We start from the raw sequence: 8,594 nt of genomic DNA, 5'->3' as shown, positions 1-8,594 counted from the left end.
ATTGTGAAGTTTAAATGTTATTTAAATAGATAATGAAATAATAAAGTTATGATTTACATTTATTATATAAAAAATAAAGCAATAATAAAAAAATCAATTTATTATAGATAAGTTATCAAATTATCAAATATAAATTATTATTAAAAAATGGGGGTCACAAAAAAATTATGAAATATTTGGTGGGCCGCGAGTATAAAAAAGGTTAAGAACCACTGCCCTAGACCATCACTGACGCGCAATTAACTGATTGCCCCTGGAAGTCGGCTTCTTACAGAAACTCAGCTTCCCTGTCATCAAATGTCACGGCACGCCACTGCACCGACATCCTCGGCCAACATCCAGGCAAAAACCCGCGAACTTTCGCGCCTCTTTTTCTTACAAGTTGCCAGCCAACATCTCGTTGGCAAGTGTTGCCAGGCAGTGTTCGGAATCTCTGGCGCTGGCGGCCACAATATAAAGACATGATCCGGTCGTATGCAACGGTGCCTGGTTTATTCCATTTGAAATTTAAAATTTACAACCATTTACAAACATTTGAAGCGTAAAGATCAAAGCATAAATTTTCATAAATATATTTGTCATTTCTTCATACCGCGCAAAATTTATAACAATGACTTAAAACTGTTATTTCAAGGCTTATAAAGATAATAATGTATAAATATACTGAATTTTAAAGAAAGAAATTTTTGCTGTTTCATTCGAATTTAATTAAGTATTAAATTCCATTATTAATGATATTTACATATTTAAATCAATGATACATTATGTATAAAATTATATTTGTAATTATAATATATGTAAGCCTTTATATTGTAAAAATTTTAAATTTTACTGTACAGTTTGGTTAATAATAAGTAAAATATTTAGATTTTAATGTATTTAATGTACAGTACAGTATCATCAATTTATTAAACAAATTGTGAAATACAAACAACTTTGTAAATGGAGGATATATATTATGATTCTACACAACAGATTTGTCTCATATTATAATCAATCTTTTTTCTAAAACGTCATATTAGAGATTGTGAAGAATAAGTAATGAAATGAAAAACATTTAAAATTGATGATTGAAACAAAATTTTTTAAAGGTTTATCGGTTATCATCATTATCTAAAATTTATCGTAGTGAATTATTATTCCGGTTTTGAAATAATTTTTTTTCGTGATTTTTGATTTTATATCATATTATTGATGAAAACTCCATCGGTAACATAAAAAACCGTCAATATACATCAAAATATATTTTGTAATACGTATGCTTGTTCAAGATATTAATGGTTTCTCCTGGAAATGGGAAGAACAATTCAAAAACGTTCTCATTCTTTTTAGCTGGGAAAAAAGTTATTTAAGAAAGATCATATTTATATTTCATCTGGCGACGACTAGCTTTGATGTCGGTACTTAGACTAGATATTAGCGACGAGATGAAGTCATTAACAAATAATCTAATATAAAAATTAGTCAAACGTTTTTGTTTGATAAAGCCGTGATGTTGAAAGGGTGAAAGACGTGATCTGTGAATTTTAGCAATCTTTGGAAAGTGATTGGCGATTTTAAGAAAATGATTGATTATCTTCCTCTCCGTTTAAATTTCTAGGTAGAAAGTTCGTAGAGAATTAACAAATTCTATTTTCAAAATTCTAAACCGTGAGTTAAATAGAATTCTAACGCAAATAAATTGCTTGGTTCTATCTATTTTCGTTTTCTAGAATTTTTGAAAAAAGATTTTTCCATAGAAAAAGCATTAAATTTTTAACGCCATCTGCTGGAGATCGCGTGCATAACCAAAGAGGTTACAATCAGCCTTATATGTACTAATTTTTTCTTGTAAGAACTAATAGGTCTAATAGTCCAAATCGATATTTACCTTTAATAAAGGCTTCAAGACAAGCATCGATTTGGATTAATTCTTGTAAGCGTTCCTGTAAGAACTACAGTAGACTTTCTGTTTTTTTTTTTTAACTCTTTCCGCCCTGCGGGCACTAAGAGGGCCTCTATTAGTAGGCCCATTATGGGTTCGGCCAGGCCCACAATGGGGCGACCGGGTGGTGAGGAACGGGGCCCGACATATCCGAACGGACCACCCCCCGAAAAATTCCTGGGGATTTTTCGACCCGTTCGGATTCGATCCCGGGTCCCCCAGAGCGGTAGGCTGCCACCTTAACCGCTCGGCCATCCGGCCGCTGTAGACTTTCTGTTATCCGAAACTCAAGCGATCGACAAAAAAAATCGAAGAAATGGTACTTCAAATAAAAACTAAAATAAAATCTACTTCTAGCGAAAATGTAAGTTCAAATTTGACGCGCTGCATCGTGAGCAAGCCCACGTTTAACGTACTGTTTGTCTCCCATTGCCATTTAACTAAAATTACACACCTCATTCATAAAGCTGTTTTTATGATTAAATCGTGTTACATTAAGTTGTTTTAATACGCTTTTAATATTGTATTTCAATGTTAATGTCAAGTCAATACGGAGACGGAGTTAGAGGTATGGTATGGGGCTTATTTTTAATAGTAATTCTCAAGCAACCAGAAACTATATTTGCCTGGTATCTATTAGTTTTCATGGCTGCCGGTTAACTGAGAGTCTACTGTAGTTCCTTTTGACAGTAAAGCATACCTAGCAGCAATTTTTCATGTCTACATAGGAAACGCTTGATAGAAAACCCTATTGGAACTTTTATAGCAGCCCTTTCACATTTTTCGTTATTTCAAGAGTTTTTATCAGACAATCTGCAGTAAATTATGAATATTTTCAATAATAGATCATGCCATAAATATTCATCACAAACAGCAAAACATCACAATTAGAAATTTTGTGTTTTCAATTTTATGGTTTTTGTATCAATATAATTATGAATTATTCATATAAATATAAATGCGACGAGTTTAACTGAAAATATTCGAATAATTGCAAAGAGAATTATAGGTGTGGTGAAATAGACTCTATATAATATATCACTTTCAAGACTTTTCTATTATTAATTATTCTAAAATGGCAAAAGACTTGATGTTGAGGGCAGAGATAACTTTTTAAAAATATTGTAAATACCAATGTCGAGTAAAATTTTCATTAAGTCCGACCCCACTCAAGATATGGTACACGATTCCATCTATTTCTTCATTCCCTTGACCTTTAAGCATCAAAATTTAACAGTATCAATGCCCTGTATATAAATAATCCTTCGAAGTTTCAAAATTATTAATTCATCCAGTACTGAGATAAATGCATAATTTTCTAACTTTTTTCTTTTCTTTTACATTTTTAAACTTCCTAAGTGTCAAAGTGTCAAGAAATGCAAAGAAACCAAGGGGGGGGGGTCAAAATTCATCGGGAGGGAGACAATTTGCTGGTACAGAAATATTGGAGGGATATTTATCTTGACCCGTATGGATCGACGCTCGTAATTCGTGCTTTAAATTAAATGTATTCGTGTGACTATTATCTCTAAACTGTAATTAGTTTTCATTTCATTTATATTTATATTTTCAACACGTATTTCTAACACACGTTTCAATTGTAAGATCAAATTAAGATAAGCTCAAATTAAAACAGTCTTCGTAGTCAGTGTTAATTTTCACGTTATTTTTATTTCTACAAATACACAAAACATTCAAATTCTTTGGCATTACTTTACATAAGATCGTTTATCAATAGGAGATGAAGTAGAATAGATATTTGAGACGACTGTACCTTAACCCCGGACTACCGTAAAAATTACATTAACAGAGAAACCACATTATGGAACCTTAATTTTAGAATTCGTCCAATTTTCTCGTAAAATTTATATATATATAATTCAGGAAAAATAGTACTGATATACAAGAATTAAATATATATATATATATATAATTTTATTATAATTTATATATATATATAAATTTATATATAAATTTATATATGTATATATGTATATATATATATATATATATATATATATATATATAAATTTAAAAAGAATGAAAATAAAATTACAGCGGAACTCGCAAAGAACGATCATTTTTGTATTCACGTCAGTGACCATTGTTCAGAAGTTTGACTGTAAATATATTTATTAAACTCTTAATTAAGTATTGGCAATATTTAGCCTAAATATCGTTTTACAAACCGAACTGTATTCAGAAATGAAGATTTTTCGATAAGTCTTATTATGATGCGATCTTGAACTCGTTTCTAACCAATTCCTGACTTCGCCCACATCTAAAATTCTAATATTCGTATTCTCGAGGATTGGGTTGGAAGTTGACCAATTACCATTCAAGTTATTTTAAGTACGTGAATATTTATTGGTTAATTTCTAATTCTGACTCTTGATTCTTGTTGTGAATACAGACATAGTACCTCAGTCAGCGTAATTTTAGTATGCCAAGAGTGCTTGTAAGTGATAAACAGCTAAATATTCAAACCAAAACTCGCTAATGATGTAATGTTTTTGTTGCATCACTACTATTTGCTCTATTCATTTGAAAAATGTCCATACGTGATGACATAAATATATATATATATATATATATATTTTGATAAAATTACAGATAATAAATGAATAGTCATTTTTACCTCTTCTACCATTTTAAACACGATCGGCTTAACTTTCTGATTCAGGACACCTCTCAAAGATATTCATTCAGAACAATTTCCGCACCGCCTTCCTAGTCAATTAAATTTATTGGCATTTTATGTTACTGAACACGGCCCTAATATTAAATGCAAATAAAATAAAATATACTCAATATTTAAGATTATCTCGATATTTACAATAGCTTATAATAAAAAATTTCACAATTATGTACATTATGCACAGTGCCGGATTTCCCACTAGGAACGTGAGGCAACATGTCCCTAGGCATGTTACTTCATGTTCTTAGTGCGAATATAATTAATACCACATAAACAGAGAAGCCTACTGGCTGGGTTGTGACATCATAAACTAGATGCGATCAATGTTAGTGATATTTATACAAAGTTTATTTATTTATAAATTTTTATGTGTAACTTTAATCGACAATAATCTAAATCATTTTTTATATTTTTCATGTTTTTAATAACATCTTTTCAAAAAACCCAAAAATGACTTAGTGTTTTATTACAGCATTATTTACGCAATACAATATTGTACATATCATTGTTTGGAAAATATGCTTAAAGTATTATATATACAATGATGATAAAGAAGCAGTCTACAAGGGGATAACATAATAAATGTTAAAATTTTAATAAGTTTTACAATCTTTTTCCATAAATTTTTTGATTGAAGAAAACTTTCAACTTAATATTAAATATCTTTCTCTATTTTACAATAATAAATTGTTACTTTTTCCACAAAATAATATTACATCAAACTTTTAAAGATAATTTTTAAAATATCCATATTATTGAAGATAAGTTTATGTCCTTCATATAAGTTATATCAAAATTTTGTTCCAGCAAAGATTCTTTCAGAACACTTAATTATGTACAAGACAAAAATCAGTTCATAAGGCAATTTAATTAAAGATTGTGGCAAATTGAAGAGATATTTAATAAATTATTTGAACTAAAAGATGGGCATTCCAGGAAAATACTTCGAATAGTATTTGCAATTAGCTGAACCTCCTGCAATTCTACTGTTATTGTTTTTCCTGTTTTCCCAAAAAAATGCAGACATTTTTGTTTTAAGAATGTAAACAGATTCACTGAAAATCTGCAACACGTGTTTTCTTTTCTAAGAAAAGAACAATCTAGAAAATTCTGTATTGAGGTCACCTTACCTTTACCCTGAGCACAACAGTTCCAATTTCCTTTGTTCGGTGTCGGTGATATTACAAAATGGCAAAATTGTCCGCATCTAAACTGAACATTTTAGCAAATAAGTTTAAAGATAAAGGCGTATGCACAGACGGAAAAGTTCTTTGCTGTTCCATTTGCGATTATGTGATTTCGGTTGATGTGAAACACCAAGAGACGAAAATCAGGCGACACAAGTTTGGAAAAGCTTAGAGAAGGCAAACAAAAAAGGAAGAATTTCGAGCATATATTTATAGGGGCACCTGGATTGTTGTTGGAGACAATCCTGTAGTGTTTATACTGGAAGAAACAACGGATTCCACAAAACGGTACGTGATGAACATTCTTATTGCACCAATGTTGTTCGAAATGTACAAACTTGAAAATACGAACTCAACGAACTCTAATATCTGGTCATCCGTTGGGGGTCTTGGATAAACAGTTTGGTATTCTACAGCGAGAACTTCGAGAAAATTAATGCGTTTATCAACGAACTTCCTCCTGGTGATTCTGCGGCCGTCGACAGTGTCGAGAAACTGGTCGCTGATCCAGTAGTGACCACAGAGCTCTACTCCGTACATTCGTACAAGTTATTGGTGGATAAAATCAATGAAATGCGGGATCAGTGGAGTGTTGTAAGTCAGGCGCTTGATGTACTGGACGATTTTACCCTGGACAAACTCAAATCTAGTTTATCAAAAAATCCCGATTTGAAAAATATTCTGGATTGCACTGAACTAGAATTCTGAGTGAAACTGAAACATGTCCTCTTAGTCTCGATTGACGTAAAAAATATTTTTCTTTATATAAAGACATTTCATCCTCCAAACGAGAAAACTTCACTTGTAAGAACATTGAAATGGTTACTGTTGTAAATTACAATGCTCATCTTCATGTCTAAATTGCAATAAACAATTATGTAGTTTGTAAATATAGTACATATTGTTGGTTTTTTCTTAATAATACAGCATTTAAAAGCACCCAAACGAGCACTCAATCCATTCTAAAACTGAACCCAAAAATCCGGACCTTAGTTATATTATAACAGCTGGAAAAATCCGAATAAAAGAATTTCTCAAAATTTGATCGGTCAATTTTGATAAAACTTTGTCATTCTACATTAATTACGACGAGAAATCCAAAAAATGTAATAAAAAATGGGAATCCATAACTTTCGAGATACAACAGAGTCAAAATGTTAATGTTCACAAGTAAAGATTTCTTTTTCCAATAGTGAGACTAATGATTTTTATCTCGTCTTTCTTAATTATCCACAATAAACAAAGACCAAGATTAAAACAATTCACTTTACTCGCCTATTTAGCTATCCATTTCGGATTGGTAAATATTTTCCAATCCCTTCAAAGGCTACAAATTTTGAATTAAAAAACATAATTTAAAAAATATATATATTAACAAGGAAGAAAGAAAAAAGATAAATATACAAAACGATCTCACGGCTTCAGTGTCTAAGGTTGTGTCTATTTACCCGTTTTCACATTTGCGACACCTTTTATGGTTCTTAATGACGTCATACCAGTTATCAATTTCCATCCTATTATTTAGTTTAATAATACACGTTCATGTTCCCTGACACAATTTGAAAACACCTAACGGAATTTAGGAAGTAAAAATGAAAAATAAAATAAAATAAAATAACAGCATTACGTGCGCCTAACGATGAGCAGCAAAAACGAAAAAGTACAAGAACAAAACAATCGACGGCGATGTAAGGTGTCGATAAGTGCAAGGATTGTCTCTCCGTGCTTGACCAGTACAATGATCGTCTCTTCGTGATGGCAAATGAAAAAATCGCCTGTCCATGACCATCAGGGTCAGAGTGACAATGTGCAAGATCACTAGCACGAGTGCGCACAATATTTTTTAATTCTTTTAAATGCCAAATGCGACGGAATTCTTATTAAAGCCGCTGTCGCGGTAGCGCCAAGTGATCACCATAGATGGTCACCCGAAATAATATTATTGACTTGCTTCGATGCAATTCTTAGTATTCGGACAGAAAACGTACAGTACCTAGTTAATGACTAAATTGATATAATTGTTTTCGTTTTAAATATTAAATACTATTAATAATACTCTGATAATAGTTTTATTTTTATAGATTGTATTTTTATCGATTAAGTTCATAAAACGTGAAAGTATAATATATTACACAAAATAAAGCTATTGAAATGAAACTAAAAATTAGAAAAGTTATATTTTTCCTACCTTTTTTATAAGATATTCTGATTACAATAATTTGGTTTATCAAAATCTTTCTTAATTCATCAATAAATAAATAAATTCATTCATTCATTAATACGAATTTGACGAAGTCAATATTGTACTTCGAAAATGAACTCAATAACACTACAACATGCAGACTGATTCGAGTTACCCTTCATTTTGTGTTTTTCTTTAGCCAGCGGGCTCTCTTGTTTAGGTGCTATTGCTAGTGTCCCAAATTTCTTAAATTTCAAGGCCCGCGACCCACAAAAATAAGGCGATTTTACCGTTGCAATTGTATATCATAATTGCAACGCAATTCTATAGTTACAATTAGAGGTCATTAGTTTATGAGGTCGTAAATTATGTTGGAAAATGTTGTGCGTTTAGAGGCCCCGATAAGGTCTTAATCCACCAGTATTTACGCAAGAACATACGCAACTTTGTCGGGGCAGAATTGTTATTTTCCACCGTCTTGAATAATTACAGTACAAATTTACTATTTTCATTCAATATTTCTCAATAGAATATAATTTATTGTTTTGCAAGCATTGATTTATAATTATAAAATATTTCTAATGATTACAAATTACATTTACC

Source organism: Centruroides vittatus, unplaced genomic scaffold (assembly GCF_030686945.1).
Source record: "Centruroides vittatus isolate TY-2023 unplaced genomic scaffold, ASM3068694v2 contig_401, whole genome shotgun sequence".
Classification (NCBI taxonomy): Eukaryota; Metazoa; Arthropoda; class Arachnida; order Scorpiones; family Buthidae; genus Centruroides; species Centruroides vittatus.
The sequence above is the reverse complement of the archived record's forward strand: the minus strand, read 5'-3'. Positions refer to the sequence as shown.